Source organism: Haliaeetus leucocephalus, unplaced genomic scaffold, assembly GCF_000737465.1.
Source record: "Haliaeetus leucocephalus isolate CR32 unplaced genomic scaffold, Haliaeetus_leucocephalus-4.0 Scaffold157, whole genome shotgun sequence".
NCBI lineage: Eukaryota > Metazoa > Chordata > Aves > Accipitriformes > Accipitridae > Haliaeetus > Haliaeetus leucocephalus.
In genome coordinates this window covers 1,668,024-1,689,562 of record NW_010972593.1, presented here as the reverse complement: position 1 = coordinate 1,689,562, position 21,539 = coordinate 1,668,024, and the positions used below count along the sequence as shown (strand labels likewise).

Sequence of the window (21,539 nt, the reverse complement as noted above, 5' to 3'; positions counted from 1 at the left end):
TGCAAATATAACAAAGACCCTGTGTGCATGTTTAGGTGCCAGAATACCTTTAACTATCCAGTGACCACATAAAAAGTGTGATGATCACAATGTAGAGTCTGCAAGGATTAAACTAGACTAGACTGGAAAGGGAATCTTTTGCCTCAACAGTTGTCACCAACTTGCTGTGCCCTTGAGAGGGAGGAAAATGTAGTTTCTTGTGCTTTCATTGCTATTCTGCTCTGTATGATATCCCAGTTCTGCCATTCCCAACCAGGTGAAGTGCACACTTATTTTCAGTTGAAATAGGTCTTGCAGGATCGGGCCCAGGAAATAGTTTTTGTATCTCGTTGAGCTCTACAGAGCGCTGCAGATGTGTTGACAGAGCTGCATTCCTTGCAATGCTCCATTATTGGCTGCCTGTGAAAACGAGCTCTGCCTTTTCCCTGTTAGTCTCAGCAAGTTTGCTGTTAATTAGGCTGAGCATCATTCTGACTTCTATAAAGCTAGTAGGGGGTTGATTAGGAAGAGCGAAAAGAACAAAGAAGGCAGCGAGGACATTTCAAAGAGAGGCAGGAGGAGAAGAGATGACAGTCGCCCTGTCAGCTTGGGGCTTGCCCTGGAATTTCTGCACCTCTGTGAACTGATCCGATAGCTGCATTTGAACCCTCATCCGCTGGGTGTAAAGAGGCAACCGAGCTCCAAGCCAGATGGTGGGATAATAAGGAGGCGTTCACCTCACCGGGTGTGTTGCGCACGGCCGTTTGGGTTCCGTTTGGTGCAGAAACTTCTCTGAACCTCTTTGACCTGAAAAGCAGCTTGATTTGGGCTTTGCGGGGAGACTTCTGGCATGCTGTCCGTCCACGCTGGGGGACTTCCACCTCCTGGAAAAGTCGTGGGTGTGCAGTGGCACAGAGCAGAGGGAGCTCAGAGAGGAGGAGGGCCATGTGCGTTTTATTATATATTATTTAAAGAAAAGCCATCAGTAATCATTCCTAAAGCAAGAGGCAGAGGAAAGATTTTTTTGCACAGAGCAAAAGAGTGGAATTAGACTCAGAGCTGACATTCAGACATAGTTCTTCCTTAGAAGAAAGACTTAATATCACAACATACTTTTTTTTAAAATATATTCAATTTTAGAAAATGCTTTTTAACTTCAAAGATTTTCTCCTCTGGAGCCGAGGTGACTTTTGAGCATGAAGGTCCTAGGCTGGGTCACCTATCCTTCAAGCCATCTGTCTTTCCTTAATTGTGTCACATTAGTTGTATTAAGTACAGGAAAATGATCAGCAAGAAAAGTGCCTTTTACTTGAAATTTTTTTTCCCCTACTGCTAACACACCATCATTTTTCAAGAAAAGAAATTAAGAATAAGTCCCAAATTGAAACCGAATTATTTTTCACCAACTCTTTTGATGTGAAGTCACTGTTACTAATGCCCTCCTGCCTCCTGCAGCTCCAGCCTAAATTTGGGACAAGCAGTCACCGCATCCAGCTGAACTGAAAGCGTTCCCTAATTAACTGAACCAAACGAGAGTACTCGGCTCAGAAGGAATGGTTAGGTGATAATCATGTCTGCATTCAGACGTCTCTTGCTAAACCCAACCTCTCCCCCAGCCCCTCCTTGAAGTTAAAAACTTTTGGCTGAAGAATGCGGTAGGGTTGTCCTCTCGCTACTCCCACTCCTCCTGCACCCCTTTCTCCGCCACAAGGCCCTCCCCCTGTCCAATTTGGATGAGGCTGTACCTTTTCTTCTCTCCTTCAAGAGTGAGGGTTTTATTCCCTTCTTTTCTGCCCAGATCTCCACTAAACAAAGGAGCTCTGGGCACATCACCAGTTCCAGGACGTAAAGGTATTTAAACAGTTTCAGACTAAATCCAGAGCTGCATAGCTAAGAGCTGATTTCTTTCTCTTTATCTGCCTAATTGTTTGTCTGCCTAATTGTATTTTACTGTGTTTTGCACATATTTTTTTATTGATTGATTTAATTTGCACACTCAAAGGCATGGTTTTGAAACGTCTTTCCTGATTCCCTCCAAACTTGCAAATCAGTTTAAAATCTTAGTGATTGATTTTCTCTTTGCTTTGCCAGTGTATTTCTTACAAGTGGTGTTTGATGGAATTTCTCAGAACTGAAAATAATTTTTGAGCCTTTTTTTTTTTTTAAAAAACCTCTCTTTTGATGGTGTAAATGACTTTTCTATACTCTCCTAGTAAGACTTGTGTGAACGCTCTCAGGGTATGTGCCTGTGTATCGATCATTTGTCATGCTTCTAATTTCTCTGTGAGGAAATGGATGCATCTGGACTTTCTTCAGTTTAAAGTTGTGCACGAAGGCTGGAAATCTCCTGAAGTGCAAAACTTCATGCTTTTTACGACTTCTTTTTTCCATCTGCTCTCTACCTCGGGAGCTCTGGGAGCAGAGGAAATGCTCTCCCTTTTGTCTCGCTGAAGATAATCATATCCCAGCCTTCAGCAGACAGGCGTGTGGAGCGAAGTAGCAGAGCTCTTACGGCTGCAGGAAGGGCAGTTTCTTTGTCTCTGCCTCTGCTCCCAGCCCTGCCTTTTTCCTTCCCACTCTGTCTTTCTCATTCACTGCATTTGAAATATTAGAGCCTGAAAAATGCATGCCCTCCAGAGCTGAGAGATTCCCAGCTGGGACACTGGGAGCAGTGAAGGGTTTTTTTAATTTTTTTTTAATTTTTTTTTTTAGACACATTTTCTGTCTTGTCTGGGCTGATTTTTTTTTTTTATTTTTTTTTTGCCTGCTTTGGGGCTGGGCTGGAACGGGAAAGTGCTGCTGTGGGAAAGCAAGGGGGACAGTTAGGGGAGGCTCGGGGGCCCTGTCCCTCCCCGCAGGAGCCAGACTCAGAGCCTGTACCTCTCGCAGAAGCAGCAGATTATTTCCACTCTGGGGTGGAGAGGGGAGACCTGTGAGGATTCCTCCCCGAAAGAACAAACTTTTGGGGTCTCGAGGTGAGAGATGCTTTCTGATCCTCCGCCGGCCAGGAGGAGGAGGAAGGAAGGGTTCCCCAGCCCCATTTTCACAGGCAGAGCTGGGAGATTTGGGGAAGCGGGGGGGGGGAGTGCGATGAGGCTGGGGGTGAGGAGGGGGGGAGGAAGAAGAGGGAGCAGGAGAAGGGAGTAAGAGTCTACAGAGCACATTCCTCCGCGATCCATTTTACAGAGCCTTTTCGTTGGGCTTTCCCATAGCCTCCCTGGTCTCCTGCCCTGAGCCCGGCCTCACAGCCCTGCCTGCTCCCGGCACCCCACATCAGCACCCTCAGGCCGAGGCCGGCCGCCCCCTCACAGGCGACCCTCACCAGATTCCACCGTGACTCCCACCGGGATCTGTGTTGTGCCAGGCTCCGCACCCCTCGCTCGGGGCTGTTTTCCTTTGCCCCTCAGTGCCTAGAGCCTCTCAGAGCCCGGACGGCTGTAAGGACTAAAATAAAGCCGCTCCGGAGTCCGCTGCGGGCTCCTTTTCCCCTCAGTGCCCCATGGCGCGGGCTGACCCCCGGCGTCCCTCTGGGCTCTGCCCCTCGGCTCTGCTCGCGCTGGCCCCAGGCAGGGCCCGTGGCCTGCCCACGGGACCCCTCCGCCATGTCACCTACCCCCGGGGGGGGGAAGCAGGGCTCGTGGCTTTTTTTTTTTTTCCCCCCCAGGAAGGAGCCTTGTTCATCAGGATGGGCTTGTTCAGGGCAGAAAGTCTCTGGGGGCTGAGGACCTGCCCTGGTGTGATTCAGGGCCAAAGTCTGGCTCTGGCCCCTGCCCAGCTCTGGCCATCTCGTAGGCTCGGTTGCCGGCCCCAGCCCTGAAGAGCTGGCCGTGCTGCGCTCGCCCCAAGGTGTGTCCACAACCAGAGGTGTGAGGGGTCTCCTTGCTGCCTCCATCAGCCCACTCCTCCCCTCCACAGAGGCTATGGACCCTCTATCATCCTCCTCCCTGTGGCCTCTCATGCTTGGCTGTCTGTCCCAGCTCAGGAGCTCTCCTACATCCTTCCAGCATGCCCAGCCTTCCACCTTCTCTGTCCCTTCACCCTCCATGGAAACCAGGCTTAGCTTAATGCACCACGTCTTCATGCTCTAGTCCCAGCTCACAGTCTTCCATCTCACTCCAGCCCATGATGACGCTTTTGCCTACCTCAGTACTGGTGTACATGTCCCTCTGATGGGTTTGCCAACTGACTACTCCCCTCATCCAGCTAGAATTACCGGGTATCTGGGAGGTTGTTTTCCAGCAACTGATCTCCATGCTATGGCCTGTCTGGAGTACAATGCAGTAAAACTAGAGCTGTGGGACCTGGGAAGATGGTCCATAAATAGGATCTGCTCTTTCTTCAAGTTTTCCTCTTGCTTCATAGCCCTGCATCTCCTGTTGCTCCTCTGAACCAAGGCACTATGCTGAGGTCAGTATCATAACCCATCATCATGGGCAGGCCCAGGACAGATGTGCTTTTGTCATTCTTTGTTTCTCCATCAGGAGGGCAAAATAGATGCAAGGGCAGAACCGTGACCCTTGGAGATCGCTTGGTTTCCAGCTCTTGGGAAAGAAAGGTTTGGCAATGCTGTGGTAGGGAATGACAGTGTGAACATGTTGGCTGCGTGTACAAGGAGCCAAACTCGGTGTGACTGTATGACCCCACTGGATTAACTCTGGGGAGGGGCCACCTGGGATGATCAACTGTTTTAAAAATATGAAAGCCCTTAAGAACACTTGTGTCTCTTTCTTTCTCTTTCCTCTGTTTTTGCTTCTAGAAAGGGAACGGCAGGACGGCACCTTGGCACTTAGGGGCTGCTGCCAAAAACCATCCTCCACCAAGGCAGCAGGGAGCCTCCAGCTGGAAGAAGCTTTCAGGGCAGCCGGGGGAATCAAGGAATCCGTGCCATCATGGGGGTATTATGGCTGGCCAGGTTCATGCTGGGATGTACAGCAGTTATGTATGTGGAACAAGCCCAGGGTCAATATGAAGGGGACTTGCAGACAGACAGATTTGCAGGCTACGAGGAAAGACAGCCAGCAAACAGAGTGAGAAGAAGAGGCCAAGACACTTTACGAGGGTACGTTTAATGTTCTTTTCTATTTTACAAAGCAGAACTTGGGTTATTATCATAGCACATAGACATGCTTACAGAATTTCCTTTCCTTGAGCTCAGGAAGTAGTCTGCTCTGCAGACCTACAGTAGGAGGAAAGCTCATGGCACAGAGGACAGTGAAGCAGGCTCCCGTGCGAGCAGAGAGCTGTGCACTGAGCTCTGCTGCTTTGTTTGGGGGATGACAGCCCCTTAGGGCTCACCTGCAATGACTGTGAAGAGCCATCCACGCTCTGCCTGTTTGTGGCAGGGATGCTGCACATTTAGCTGGAGTGATGGCTGTGGCTGGGCTTTCCACTGTCGCTAGTGGGGATGCTGTCAACTCAGGTTTTGACCCTGGAGTTGCCTTCGGCTCTCTACTACCAGTCAATGCTCTGGGCTGTATTGAGAGGTTATTGCCTCTGATAGGTGCTTTTACATGATGATTGTTGCTAATGGGAAGGTGTCACATGAAGTCATTTGTTGTGCAGCATAGCTGTGGCTTGTGGTCTCATCTATAGACAAATCAGTGTGAGAGCTGGACCCATGAGTGTTTTCCACCTGAGGAGGGAGACAGGGCTCAGCTAGAAAATCCTGAAGCTTGTGCTGGAGCTCAGCTGTGTTTGCATGCTCTCAAGATGGTTCCTGGCCCCAGCATTGATTCTGGGTTATTTTAAGTCTGCCTGGCTGTAGTTCTTGGAAAGTGTTCCTGTGTCAGTGGGCAGAATCAGAGCAGAACGTGATACACGCGCGAAGCCTGGGCTGTGCCAGAGTCCTCCGGCACTTGCTGGGGAATGCTTCTTGAATGGGATGGAGTGCCGTGCTTTCAGCCCAGACAGTCAAATGTGCTGTGTTTGGGCTGGAGCTGGAACACAGAGCCTGGCCGTCGAGCTGCCAGGGGCAGGGCTGTGGGGCTGGCGGCATCTGCTCTTGGAATTCAAATGTGCATGGCCACTCCCTCCTGCTACGGCAGATTCGGAAAAGATGGACAGCAACTGTCTGGGGGGGTTTGATCTTCTCAAAACTAGCTACCAAAAGCAGCCATTAGCTCACTCACAGGGTAGGGACACCCTATGTCTCCCCCAATATGACTCATAAGTACTTTCGCCATGCTCCTCTCTTTGAGTCCGTCATCCCTCAGATAAAACATCCCAAATGTTTATGCCTAACGGGGATGAAGGCCATTACTTGAAAAGGACGGGATGACAGTCTACCAGATCCAGAGACTCTTGTTTAGCCTGGCTGGCCAAGGCTATGTGATTGATTAGTGTGCTCATAATGGGGATGGAAAGGTTTGGAAGGAGTTGATGTATGTGTGGATAATGCTGTCTCATGCAGCCATGTGAAGAGAAAGGAAGGGCAGAGCAAGGAATCGATGAATGTTTCCATTCCCCACGGGACCCGAAAGAAAGTCACTGGTGTCCAGTGGTCTTATGGCACTCAGTGATTTAGGTGACCAGATGCTGTTTTCAAAAATGATTTACAGCTTAAATCCTTTTGACTTCTGGTGATTCTGAAGGGTCCGAATCCCAAGTGCATTTTAAAAATGAAGCCCAGATTCCCAAGTTAGAAATTACTTCTGAAAACCCTTCTGTACTTTAAAGCCTCAGACATGGACCAACATTTAAGTAAAGTAATACCAAATTATCGGTTGTGTAAGTTCTTAGCGGCCACACAGTAAGTTCGAGACAGGATCAGAATCAGGCCTGAAGTGTCTGGCTCCCAGTCCCCCGCAGAGAGCAGGACCACACTGCTACCTCCTTCAGTTTCTCTTCTGCTTTCCTCCTGCCTTCTGAAGCAATTGCTGTAGGAAAAGAAAAAACCCCACTGGGATAAGTGCACGGTCTGTTTAAGGAAGTCTGTGTGACTATAATTTAAGATGACTGAAGAATCATTGTTTCTTGGCCCTTGGGAGAGCAGTCTTGTTTCAAGGGAGGGAATCATGGTGGGCAATGCAGGGGAAGCTGGTAAAACTCAGAGTGGCTGGAGCTTCTGCCCCAGGCACTTCCCATGCTCTGTGTCAAGCGACCCTGACAGTCTCCTAGGTTTTGCATCCAAATCTCTCCTTCAGGATTTCCAGCCCTTCAGCAATCTCTCTCTTTAAAATCTCTATTTTACAAGCAGAGAAAACCACTTGAGATGAGAAATCTATTGAAGAGTGATGTTTTAAATAATGTTCTACTGGGCTTAGAGAGCAGCTACAGATGTCACCAGCTACAATGCTGTAGATGGGTCTGGCAGCCAGTGAAAGCCACCTCCTGCAGAGCCACAGGCCCAGTAATTTTTGCTGTAGATTCCCCAAACAGCACTAGTCCCTTGTCCTTATGCTCTGGCTTGAAACAATTCTGGAGAGTTGCAGCTGTGGATCAACATCTTCCCTGACCTGGGTTTTGCTGCCTTAAGGTATCGGGATTCTTTGCTGCTGTGAAATTTAAGTGAGTTTGATACACTTCTTTGGGAAAATCAGATAAGTCATAATTTAAGGTTTGGTTCACTCACAGACTAGCATTGCAGTAGCAAAAGGAATGAACAGTGGGTTTTCTTGATGCAGCTTTAAATGTAAAGGAAGGTAGGGTTGTCTTCTTAAATGTGGTGCTATTTTACAATGTAGGTATCCAAATGGCTTATCTTGACTATTGGGATCTGTGGAATCATCTATTCTATAATGCCACACCTCTAAACACACATCTGAACCTCTGAACATGTTTATCTGTGGTCTCTATTTTAATAGTTTATAACACCATTTCAAATATTTGCTTTGGCATTTGCTTTCAAAGACCCACAACTTTCTTTCTCAGAGAGAGAGACTAATTTCAATGCAACTTTCATCAGAAATACCTTTGGTTCTGAGACTTTCTTAGGTTCTGAGGCTTGCATGAAAGGAACTTAAATAGAACAGGAATTAAAATAAGGCAAAGCTTAGCTGCATTACATGGGCCTGATCTGGCTGCTTGCCTGGTAAGCCCCTGGCCACCACCTGAAGCCACCATCCTGAACACTCTTGTTTCTGTGTGAATGTTCAAAGTTTGTATCTCTGTTCTGAATGGAAGGAAATGGATAAACAGATTTTGAGGATTTGCTGGTTAGATCTAACGACAAACCAGTGCAGAGTCCTAACTTATGCTTCCTCTTCTCCTTTGTGGAAACCTTCTGCTCAGGGCTTCCGGACTGTCTGTAGCCCTGTCATATTTGTTCCTTGAAATAATTTGTTGTCCCAACACAACTTATGTGTTTTCCTTTCATACACTATGCTTGAGACCTTCTATCCTGCCAGATCTCAAAGCCTTTTACAATGCTAACATGCCATTCACAGATCACTTCATCCATGGCAGAAGTGGTTTTGCTCCCAAAATGGATTATGACAGACAGATACATTAGAGGACTCAAAGGACAGTTGCCTATCTTGACAAGCTAGATCTGGCTTTTGCTCTACCATTTATTTATTCTTGTATGGGCCTCCTTTTCTCTTGGGTGGGTGGAACCACAGATTCCCTCCACCTCTAAATTGTGTTGTATCGCAATTTGGACAAGAAAATAGAATCACACCAGAACTGCACAGAGAAGCGTGACCTAGATGTCTTTATAGGGAAATGTTTACCAACTCTGGAAGAATCAAATACCCAAACATATTTGGTGCTCCTTCCTTCATTTTCTCTTAAATATCTTCTACTCCTACACATAGCACAAGTAACTTTCCGTGGGTTTCCCAGGAAATTCTTGAGTAAGCCCGAATAGCAGAGGATATCTGCTTGCTTTTGGTGGCAAGTTACTTTGTGTGAAGTCTTAGTCAGTTAGTACTAATAGAAATGCACAGAATCATTTAATGTCGTAGAGCTTGTAGTGAGAAACTGCTCTCTAGTAACTCCGTGAGCAACATAAGCTCTCCTTGCTGACGTCTGGTGAACTGGCTGTGCACGAGGACAGTTGTAGATGTCAGTAAAAGAGGCTTCAGCAATGCGGGAGGAAAGATTGTATATGTTTCTGCTGGAAACGTATGTATTTGGAGCTCTGGTTCCATTCCATTCTCCTTTAATAAAGGGAAAAGTATGAAATAAATGCAAAGCATGAAATAAATGCAACATAAACAAGCCTGTTATTCACCAATGCTTTTACAAATAACAATTAATAAAGTAATGTGGAGCAATAAATCACAGCCAAAGCCATGATTTAATCTGTCCTTAAACTCATTAAAGTAGAGACAATTTAAAATGACCGTCTCCTGAAAGGAACAGCACTGACAAATCCATTTATGAGGCAGGATTTGAATGGGATTATTAGTTTAATGAACTATTGAACAGTTTCCAAGAGCAAGAATGTGTTTAACAAAGGGGAAAGAAAAGATGATTAGTCTGCAGCCAGCTGAGCTCTTTGCTGGCAGTATGATTTCCTGTAAGTTCATGGCTGCCTGTTTTTTCAAGTAAGAATAAAGGCTCAGCTATAGCTTGACTTTAAACACAACTAATTATGTCAAGCCCATTAATTATGAAATGGCCACTGCAATTGAGAAGATGGATGAAGAGAGGGTGTTTGGAGAGGCATTTGTCATACCTCTTCCATTGCTCTTAGACACCTCTCTGTCTTTTTGTATAAATGAATTGTGGGGAGTGGGGAACATGTGGAGTTTCCAAGCTGCTCTCCCATAGATTTTTGACACCTTCTTATCTTCCAACTTGACATTGGGGAGTGGAGAGGAAAGGCACATTGCAACTGCAAAACACCAGCAGAAGAGGAGTTCCTGGGATGTAGATGAACTCTCCATCCACCACCCTAAGCTTGGCAGCTCGGATGCAGTGGAGAGGGAAAGCCACAGGCTGTGATTCTGGGCCATGTGGCACCAGGTTAAACTGGAGCTGACACTGGGATGATGTTTAATGTCAACGGGAGATCTGACATAGCAGAGATGAGCTTCACCACTTTTGCAGTTTACTGTGAGATGTGCACAGAGAGCAGATGATTTCCAGCAGCGTTTTAATCTGACTCCATCCCTGACACTGCAGTTCCACAAGCATCTTAGTACAGGAATTACAAAAGGGGTTTTTTGCACCAGTAGCAATTGTAATTTTCTTCACTCTTGCTTTAGGTTTATCGGAAACATGTGCCTTTAAAAAGAGCTGATGCCCAAAACACAACCAGCACTGTCAGATGTTTCATGATTCAGTCCCTGATTCTGCCTCTGCCAAGTTCAAGCATAAAGTTTTAGTTGACTTCGTTGAAAGGAATAAGTCCCAAGTGGGAGTCAGCAAATCTTTTCTGCAGTGTTACCATCTCTGCTGCTACTGTAAATCTAGTGAGAGGTATTGATTTCCTCAACATCCCAGGGAGAAGGTCTTTAAATGTAGAAGTTCAGCTTTCATTCCTTATAAAAAAATTGATTTCTTGACCTCGAAGTGATAGAAAATTTGCTTGAAAATGAAATCCTGTTTAGAGCAAGAACCAAGGTGCTACTAAGAGGTGGTGGAAGTTAAATGTTCCATTTCTTAACTTGATCTTATAGTTTAGGCAACCAGACTCTCGTACTGATTGTGTGGGTTGTTTGTGAAAAAGAGCCGGTAACTATGGTGATTTAAATACTTAAAAAAGCAAATTTGTGGGGTATGTCACTAACTACACCAACTGAAACTACAAGCACATGTAGCCAAAGAGTAACAACAGGACTCCAGTACTTACTAAAAATTGTTGCCTAAAATGGACTGTGCTGCTTGTGGTTGCCCACGTCGTTGCAGTTGGACTAGTAGTTGGACTTGTCGGTCCCTTCCAACTGAAATGTTCTATTCTATTCCATTCCACTCCAAACACTGGTTTTCTTACAAGATGGTGAAATGCATGTTCATGCATGCACAGAGGACTCTCCATCTACAAGGAGGTAGCTTTAGGGCATCTTCACTTAAAAATGATGAGGAAGAACATGGCAGGGAAGACCGTGGTCAAACTGTAGCAAATCTTTCTTGCTTTCCCCCACCACATTCCTGCCCTGGGCAGAATGTGTGTCTCCATGCTCCAAGGCTTGCTAAAAATGAGTTTAGAGTGCGTGTACATCACTTCGGTAAAGGTGCAACTGGAGCTACTGTCACTGTGACCCAGTCACCTCTTGAGCACATTTTGGCTGTTTCCAGGTCCACATACTCCACACATAAACCTTGATATTTATTTATAAAGCCAGAGATGAAATACTACAAATAACAGGAGGAACAAAATTAAGGCAGCGGCTGGAAACTTCTGACTTAAGAGTCTTGTTCCTAAATTTTCCTTGCGTCTTGATTTATATTGTGAAATGGTTGATCTTGGACTTCTGGCCTAGGCTGGTTTCTCTCGTTATTGGCAGGAAACATGAAGGCGAGTATTGGCATGGCAAAAGATTATCTGGCGTAGAAGTTAATACGTTATATGGGTTTTGTTTGGAAGTTTTAAGAACTGTATTTGAAGTCTTGATATATTTCAGAATTTAAGGGGAAAAAAAGATGGAAGAGTTGGTAATGCTGCTTTCCAAATTAAAGTGTTAAGCAGTTCCTGGAAATCAGTTGCATATTTAGGCTTTTTCAAAGGAAAGTCTTCTCTAGGGTTCCTTGCTGATATATAGGATTTAAATTTATATGTGCACCAATAAAGGAAGTTTTTCCCTACCATCTCTCATACAAAATGTATGAAGATCTGAATAAAGGGGAAAAAATACTATTATTGACAAAGAAAAGGTATATAACAAAGGATTTTGTAGACCCAATTTACTAAAAAAAATTGTATGCATTATTGGTCTTGAATTTGGTATTAATCTAAGCAGATAGAATCCAAAACCTATACAGTCTTTGTAAGACTTTCCTTGCATTTTGCTTCATTCCTTTTATGAAACTGAATAATAATCATGCATCTTTCAAAAATTATTTCCATCTCTCCCCCCTCCACTCCCCCCAATAAATTTCAGCTAAAATTCAGGTGTCTACCCTGGAATCAGCTTTGCATGGCTCGTATCACCTAAACTTGGGCAGTACTTTGTTGTAAGCGTAGAGATTGATTTTGGTGTGATCTAGTTACCTTGGTGACAGCCAGGCAACCTTCTCAGCTTGGCTTTCTCTCTATGTATGTGGGTCTGGAGTCCACATGTGCAAGGGGTCCTGCCTGAGTGCAGGGAGGAATTTTGAGCTGGGGCTGCAGTTCTGTACTGGGGATCCAGAGGTCCCTGATGGGACTTCCCTTCGTTGTAGTCTCTTGCTCCATCACCTTACTGATGTCCTTACTGATAGCTGCATCTCAGCAGGAGAAGGAAAGGGGGCTGAGATGCAGTCTTGAAAAATTACAGATCCCTGTATCTCTGTATTAGACATATCAGACATGGCCTGTCCCCAAGGCACCCAAAGCTTCCCTCTGCTCTGAATTATGGTAGGAAATTCAGCCCTGGGCACAGAGACAGGAGGCGTACCATCAAACACTAGAAAGGCCCATTTAATGCTGTTTCAATTTCAATACAAAGAGGATTTAATATGTATTAGAAGTAGAAATGTAATAACTATCTGGAAAAAAAAATTAATTTCTCCCCATTTTCTAATAATATAAAAATGAAAACATTAAACACCTGAGTAACTTTGAAATTACATAATTGCTCAGTTAAAAGGCATATATTTTGATATCATGCATTCTCCTGGTTAATTAAAGAAAATGCTAAATTAGGTGTCAAGCCTATCTTTAGTTTCAGATCTGCATTCTCCAGGAAAAAATAACTAAAACATAAAAACAGAGATTAAAGTAACTGCTTAAATTAAGGCTTCCTTTCTGTTAACTGAAATAACCAAGAAAATATAGTCTTTGTTCACTTAAACCAATCTTTCTTGTCTAAAGCCCCTCCTAAGTTCTGGGAAGAGGAGCAGTCAGTGATGAACTGTTCCACCTCTTCCCAGACCTCCCTGTTTCCTTAAGGAGAGCCACAGTGGAGGATCAACAGTTGAATTCAGGTGCTTGAAAGGCTCAGCTTTCTTTGAGCATCTTATGTCAAGGTCTTCTGAGTCTCAGCTACTCAGTTTGGGCTCAAGCAGAGATCAGGTCAGCATTGCTGGGCAGCAGAAATGAGAGATGCTCAGTAATGCTACCTGGGTTTGCTCAGGAGGGAGCTGTGCACCAGTTCACACCACCTTTATCCCCGAGGATGGAGTAGGGATGCTCCTGGGGCCAGGGAAAGTCAAGGGTCTCCAGCAGGAATGCGAGAGATACTGTAAGTCTGGAGCTTTGGTGAGATCAGAGAAAAATGCTTCTGTTGCCACAGATGTATTACTTGAGTGTTAACAGGTATTGCTGCGAGTCTTAGGAAAGCCATCCATAGCTCGGCTCAGCAAACAACTTCAGGAGGTACTGAATTCTGAATACTTTTGTGCTCGCCATATTACCCAGCAAAATAGCAGTTTTAAGGTGTGTGGCTTCCACTGGTGGTAACAGAAAGTTAGCATCTCTGTACCTTTAAAACCAAATTCTTAGAACCAAAAATAATTGAAACTGCTGGGACTTGAACTCATTCCTAAAAGCTAAACAGATGCTGGGCTGCTTTGCAGAATAAGAGGATGATGTTTCAGGTGGGAGGGATGAAGCACCTCCTCTGCAGGACCGAGTCAATATCCTTACATTAAACAGGGGGTTGTCTGGATAGGAACAGCTGGCTTCTGCAGTGGTATTACTCTACTTTCTCATTTGCAAGTTACTTATCAAACTGTATACATTGCTTGAACACATACAGGCCTGGGGAAGTAAGCAGGGAACGTAGAGATAGCACAGTCCTAGACTTGTAAAACTGATATATTACTGAAATAAATACTTGCAGTACATTCGATGGATCTGGTAAGTCAAGAACGAGGAGGACACAAATATGCTCCCTTTTAGGCCAAGGATCCAAAAGTCAGCATTGTTTCTAATCTGTTCTCATGCCATGACACAATCCCAAATCCCTCTGGGTGGGGAGACGCATTACCAAAAACCACTATCACATTTGGCAGTAATTATTGCCCCCCCGGTGATCTCCACTGAGGCCAAGGGTGACTGATGCCTGCAATGATGCTCCCCAGTTATTGTGAGAGATGATCCCTGGGGCCCAGCAAAGAATCAGACTAAGATCAAAACCAAAAAGAATCTTGAATTATAGGAAAAATTTCCAGCTCAGATGGAGAGGTAGGATCATTGTCCCTGGAATAGCCATGTGCTTAAGTCATATAAGACACATTCATTTTGTTTGACTCTTTGCACAGGCATGAATTTCATGATGAAAGGAGGGCTGCGGGTGGGGGCAAATAGTCTAAAAAGAAACTTCTATGTCTCTTCCCCAAAATAGCTCTTCTGTGGATAGCAGACAACCCTCCTTTTTGCAGTATCAAATCAGAAGTCCTCACTAGCCTGGCATTAGCTATATTTTCTCTGAGTTGTTGAATTTACAGCAAAGGGTAATTCTGAATGACTTGGGGAAATCTAGAGCAGTGTTTGGGCTGATGGCCATTCCTAAAGCTGAACAAGTAGAAGTGCATTGAGAATTGACTAAATCTATTGCTGGATGGTTTGATTCTCCATAAATATTTCTAAGCTGAAACTTGAAGACAGAAAAAACCTGAAAATAAAGTAAGGGACAGGGAAGGTAGTGACTGTAAGCATGCCAAGGGGTTTCCATTCTTCCCATGTAAGTTGTCAGAATAGCTGCACCCCACCCCAAACTGGGTGTGTTTGCAGAGTGGAAGAGAGATTTTCATGTCTCTCGAGATATCCCAAGTGTAGAAAGAAAGAAGAACAGAAGAAAAATTGAGAAGATTGGGCAAGCTTATTGGACTTCTAAAATTAGGGGATTCTGCTCAAGCAGAAGAGGGGGAAATAGCTCCCCTGGACCTGCTGGCCGTGCTTCTTCTAATGTAGCCCAGGATGTGGTCTGCTGCTGTTATGGATTTCTCTTATGATGAATCTCACCCACCTATTTTGAGGACCAGTACCACAGATGAAGTCTCTTATCTCTTGATCATTAGGTTTGTGGCTGGATAGTTAAGCTGTGGAGCTTCTCATCCTGAAATCATGAGGTGGTGATCCCATGTGCTGGTGGGAAAGTTGCCGCTCACCCTTCCATAAAACACTGGGCTCCAGCCCTACTACTTAGCCTGCACAGTTGTACTTTGGCAGGGCAGGAGGGTGGTTTTTACGGAGTGTTTTGTTTGAAACACTTAGAGAAAAAGGAATTTGTGCTTGGTCACTTGCCTGACTTACATCTGGGGCCTGGTAAAAGTGCAAGCCATGCTTTTATTAACAAAGTCTTAGTTTACAAAAAGACGAAGTAGTATGAATTTCTGAGAGCACCTACTCGGCAACCTTGACTTGTTCTCATCAAGATAGCAGAGAAAACCTGCAAGAGATGTAAAGTGTTGGCATCTCTGCCCTTACCAAGAGACTCAGTCTGGTCTAGAGAACCGCTACTCAGTGCAGCCAGACCTTCTTAGCTCAGACTCCTTTTCCCATTGAAAAGAGAATATCTTGAAAAGTAGTGCTCAGGAGACAGTCACAGCATCGAGGACCTGTTTTCACCCAGCAGGAAGAAGTTTTAGATTGTATCAAGGAGGGAAATAACAAATTACTGTGATAAATAAGGAAAAGGATCCCCATGCTCAGGCAGCAGATACCCAGTCCAAACTTTTCCAGGCAGACACAAAGAAAACAATGAGCTGGGAGAAGCGTTTGCTGGACCACTGAGCATGCACCAAAGCAGACTAGTTCCAGGCTCTCAGTCACTGGACAAGGGTCTGGGCTTGGTGAAAAGAGCAGGAAATTGGCCCAAAGTAATGAACTATAGTGAATTCTTCCTGAATTAATATGTTGAATCCCCCTGGATGAGGCCAGTGAGATGGAGAACATGTGAGCAGCCGGGGGAGCAATCCTTGTGCAGACCAGAGCAGCTCTGAGAATTACCCCAGCCCTGGCAAGCCACCAATTTTCATTCACTTCTGTCTTCCTCTAATTTAAGGAATGGAAATACTGCTTCTGAAGGCCAGTGACAACTGAGGTATGCTGATTACTCATGACAGGAGAGACAAATCCTGGGCTGCTGTTCCTGCTGTCTGGAAAGCACACACTACATGTAGCCAAGGGTTCATTAGCCGTGGGTCTTGCTGGGTGGCAGGAGAAGTGCTCCTTGCAAGACACTGCCGTTACTACACAAATCAGCCCTTTAGTGACTGTGCAGAGCTTTCTGAAGAAGGTTTGGAGAGTTCATTCTAGCTGGGTATTCCTTCTGCCATGGCTGAAGGAGTGGACACAGACCTGTGTGCATGCACGTGTATTGAGGACATAGCTGTGTGTGAGCAGGAAGCTCAGGGTGACTTGACTTAGTTTTTGGCTAGCATCTGAGTCTGCAAAGTGTTCTCAGCCTGGACTTCACACACTGTGCTGTCTGCCCTCTCCTACCTTTAACAATGAGTACAATTCTGCTGCGGTTACACTAGGCATCTGACAATAATTGGCAGGACGGAGTCTTTTTCGGCTGCTTGCTCAGCTAGTAGGCAACAATTCAGTGCTCTAGGCTGTATTTCCCAGGCTGCTAACAGGAACAGGCTGCTGCAGCAACAGCCAGATGCCGCTTATGTTCTGTCCCCACAGGCGGGCTGGCACCCTGAGCCTGTGGGCAGTCTTGTGGTATGGACTGGCTCCCAGTCCTTGCTCATGCCTCCGACTCCATTGTGGATTTGGGAGAAAGGCTTCTCTTGCTAACAGCCATGCATTTTCACATCACATGGCCACAGCTCTGCTCTGCTCCAGTGTTTTTTTCTTGGCATCTCCCAGTTCTCAGATGGAGTCGCTGCCAGCAGGCAGCATTTGGTGCCATCAATTGAAATTCATGCTTACTTTGTCCCTGCTTATCTCTATAATCCTATTGTTTATTTAAAGTGGACAAAGAAGACACTATAGCTAGCATTGCTTTCCCTTTGGTCCTTTTCTTAGCATCACTCTTTTGGCCATATTCATTTTCATGAACATAGTTCTCTTTAGCAGCTGAGCTCTTTCAGCCTTTTCCTAGGCTGCACAGAAAGTGATGAGGGAAGATCTGCCTCATATAGGCAGGTCTATTTTTGCATCAGCCATGCAAACCATGGGGGTGGACCAGCAGTGCAGTCGTTTGCCAGAAAGCATTGCTAGAAAGGACTGGCACAAACATGTCAGCTCTTATCTTTATGGCTCTAACACCCAAAGGAAAAGTCACGCAGGCATAAGCACCATCTCAGCAGTGTAACTATGTCTCACCAGGACTGCATCATGTCTGGATAAGACCCTCTTGCTACTGCTGGCTAGCAAGGAGGCAAAGCTGACAGTGAGTAGAGCTAAAAAAAACCCTCCTGATTTTTAATTTAGAACTAATTGCTGTGAGGTTTCTTGATAATTCTGAAATATCTGTGGATTTTGATTATCAGCAATAATCAGAATGTTGTGGGCAAGTTGATTAAATTTAAATGATTTTCCCTCTAACCTTGACCTTCCCATTCTTAGGAGCTCTTCACCACAAACTATAGTTGCAGTTTTCTGTTTAACAACTAAATGACATGCCTTTTATCCACACCTTCTTGCTGATGAGAACATGGGTTTCCAGCTTGTATTTCCCAGGATCAAGATAACTGCTGTTAATTTTAAAAAGTAATTTTGTCACAACTTTGCTGAAGATGTTGGTTTTCTCTTACAAAACAGCATTCTCGTTATTGAGTTCTTGCTTTGGAATCTAATTTCATTCTCCCTCTAGGTCATTTCTGTGACACCATTAATTTGAACCCATTCAGAATGGATTCCGCCCCTGTTTTGTTTTGAAACTTTGCTAATTTTTAGCATATGTTTATGAAGGTTCAGTTTTGGAGAACAATTGTGATCTGGTAGTTTAGCCTACTGTGTAACAGGGTGCCCAGGACCTCTCCCAGGATCCCTGCACAGAGTTTGATGAAATCCTTGGCTGGCTGTCTTTTAGAAGGAGGTGGGACTTGCCACCATAGTTAAAAATACATACTTCATTATCAATTTCATTCAACTTCCACTTTCTTCTGTCTTAGTCTATGGGATTGATGCCAAATACCTCTTCCTTCACTGACTTTGACAAAAAAATCCCTGATTAAATGGCTATATAATATTCTTTAATCTTCAACAAGGCTTGAAGTAGCCTGAGGCCAGGGTGTGAAGATCATTAGTGTACTAAGGTTAATGGCTACCTCCCTTGCATAGCTGTTCACATTGACGTATTGAAAACAGGGCACCAGCAAACAGATTCAGGTGGAAGTTAAACTGCAATATTTGGTGCCTGGCTCTGAGTTGTCTGGGCTGCCTACACATTGCATGGAGAGTCCTATATCAAAAAAAGATCATCCACCCATCCACCCATCCTGTATGCTGGGAACCTGAGGTCTGAAACTTAGGCTTTACAGGACCTCCATCTGCTCAGAGTGAACTTATGTTCCCAGTTAATGCCAACCACAGACATATGTCTACTTCTAACTGGAGATTTACACTTGAATATCAGGGGCAGTACTAGCTAGCTTTGTGTTTTATCCAACCTAATGCAACCAGGAACTGCAACCCAAGATGTTCCCCCATCTGCAGGGAACCTTAATCCATATCAGCAAAATCAGCTCTGCATTCAAGGTGTCCTTTTAACTTCTAAGCCCAGGAGAAGCAACAGATGCCCAGGCTTTTGGAAAATATAGGCGCTTTTGAAATCAAAATACAGATTTACTCTCCATCTCCAGCCATAGCACCAAATTATTTTAGCAGAGCCCTTGATTCGATGTTTGCAGGGCTGGTGAAAGGGCTCCACATAGCACTGGACAAAAGCAGGTCATATGGAAAAAACAGTTGCCACAGTTTCTACACAGGTCGTCGTATGCTCTGGGAAAATTACAACTGGGAAGCAGAGCAGCACCCTTCATTGCACAGAAAGTCATTCAACATGGTCTGTGCGGCTCAGGGCTCTTCTAGTCACCATGAAGAGTAGAAACTAGGATTGCTTTTACGTGGGAACATCATTGCTCAGTACAGGGTTCCTCAGAGTTTGCTCTCAGTCCAGCTCAGTGTTTTTGTCATTAATGCAAATACTGCCCAGTTCCTTTTTCCATGGGAAAGCATTCTACTTCTTCCACTTTGGAAAGGTACACCAGCAGCATATCTGCTGCACATCTGCTGTGTGTCTGCTGCATGTCTGCTGCACATCTGCTGTATGTGTCTGCACATGTGCTGCACTTCTGCTGTGTCCCTGTTTTGTGTCTGCTGTGTGTTTGCTGGATGTGCTCTGCACATCTTCAGTGTGACTACTGTATGTACACTGTGTTTCTGCTACATCTGCTGTGCATCCTCTGTATATCTGCTGCATATCTGCTTTATGATTGCTGTGTGTTTTCTGCACACATGTTGTATGTATGCTTCATCTTTGCTGCGTGTCTTCTGTGTATCTCCTGTGCATCTACTGCAATCATGCTGAAGGTGGAAGACTCATGTATGCCTGGGTAACTGATTCAGGGTTGTCTGGAATCCACTACCTCTCCCAGCCAGAAAAGGAATCTGCTGCCCTAAAGCACTACAAGTTCTTGCCAAAGTCCAGACTAGAATCTGGTAGATGGGCACTACAGAGTGCAGCTGAGATTGGCTGTTGTGCCCAGGGCACACAACCATCCCAGCACCCTCTGCCTTCCCACTCCTGGCTCGCTGCAGGAACTTGAGAATGGCAACCAGAGGAAGAAAATCTTCCCCAAATCCCCACCACTCAGGCAAAATTTCCAGGCAGAAACAAAGGCAAGTTCAGGAAAAAAGACTAATGGCACACCTACTATAACAGAGACGTCAGGATTTGAGGAAGGACAAGCAAGACAAGTTCTGCAGTAAGCACTTCACGACATGGGAGGGAAGTAGAAACGTCCATGGTTAAAGCAGTTTCGACACAGCCACAGGTAATGGTTGGGGTGCTGTTTTAAAGGAATGAAGGGAAGCTGAGACAGTACCTGCCTTATTATGCATGGTTCTTGCTGGTGGCAGAATAGCAGGGAAATAAAAAGAGACTGTTCCCTGGAAAATGAAATTGGTTTGTTGATCTAGCTGAAGATCAGGGATGAATCGACACATTTTCAGAATTGAAAAAAAAACCCAAACAAATCAACCAATGCTTTTGGAGTTTGTAAAAATCGGATATTGTTGTTGCTTCAGTCTGCCAAATCCATCAATTTGCTCCCATGCGCCATCTAGCCAGAGCTATTTCTCCAGGTAGCTGTGATATGCTGGTAGTTGTGGAGGTGTACTTCGCAATGAAATGAATTACAGTGAACACAGAATCACAGAATCACAGCATGGTTGAGGTTGGAAGGGACCTCTGGAGGTCATCTGGTCCAACCACCCTGCTCAAGCAGGGCCACCTAGAGCTGGTTGCCCAGGACCATGTCCAAACAGCTTTTGAATATCTCCAAGGACGGAGAATCCACAACCTCTCTGGGCAACCTGTTCTATGCTCAGTCACCCACAGTGAAAAAAGTGTTTCCTCATGCTCAGGTGGAACCTCCTGTGTTTCAGAAACATCCCAAACTGCATAGCAGAAAATTGCCAAATCTGATTCATTCGCATAATCCCATCCTGTCTGTGCAATGATGATGATAGTTACTATCATCAGCCCCAGGCAATCTGCTGAAGTGGTTGATGTAGAACTTAATTAGTAAAAATTACAATGAGGATATGGAAATTTTGGACAACAGATCCTGACAAACTAATCTGATATTTTCCTTCTCTTAACAAAGAGAAAATTAAAGGGTGGTGTAACAACCTACATAGGTCTACTGGATGAAGAGACTTTGTTAACATATGGTTCTTCAATCCAGCAAGCAAAGATATAACAAGATCTAATGGCTGAAAGGAGAAGCTAGATAGATTCAGACCCCAAAATTAAGCTTAGAGTTTTAACAGTGGGGATTATTACTCACTAGAAAACCCTCCAAAGTGTATGCTTATTCGCTGGTGATTTTAGTTCAAATTCTCATGCATTTCTAGAAGATATGATCCCTCAGTAAATCTCCAAGAAGAGGTTGGAGGGTTGCTAGCCAGGGTCCAGACAAGGTCTAAACTCTCTGCCTACACTTACCTCTCTGCTGCCTTCCCCCATCTGTCTGATCCTGTGTTAGAGCCCCAGCATCTCTTCAAGGGGCTGTGTTCTCGTGACTCCACACTTGACAATGTCACAAGAGTATGAACATTACCTAGGTTTGTGGTTTTCATGTTTTCTTTTGGAGATTTTTCTTGGGAAGTCTGTTGGTTCATGTATGGATGTGCGTAAACATACAACATGGTGTAAATGCCATGCTGAGGTATATGCTCGGGCTGGGTTTCCTGCCGTCTTTGCTATGTGACATTGATTAAGCCATCCAACAAAAAAGTGAAGACAAAGAAAACTATGGGCAGCCTGTCTGATAGACAAGTTGGAGTGTGCAGGAGTTTAATTGCAGAGTCAGAAAGGAAAAGCAGGACTTTGTCCATCTTATGCATA

General features: G+C 44.9%; 1 protein-coding gene across 1 annotated transcript in view; it reads left to right on the top strand.

The window, feature by feature from the left end:
- The first annotated feature begins 4,940 nt into the window (after positions 1-4,940).
- Positions 4,941-21,539, top strand: part of FBN3 (fibrillin 3) — a 110,710-nt gene continuing 94,111 nt past the window's right edge. The window contains exon 1 of the mRNA XM_010562269.1: positions 4,941-5,038. The gene's annotated coding sequence lies outside the window, so the exon portion shown is untranslated. The remainder of the gene's footprint in view (positions 5,039-21,539) is intronic.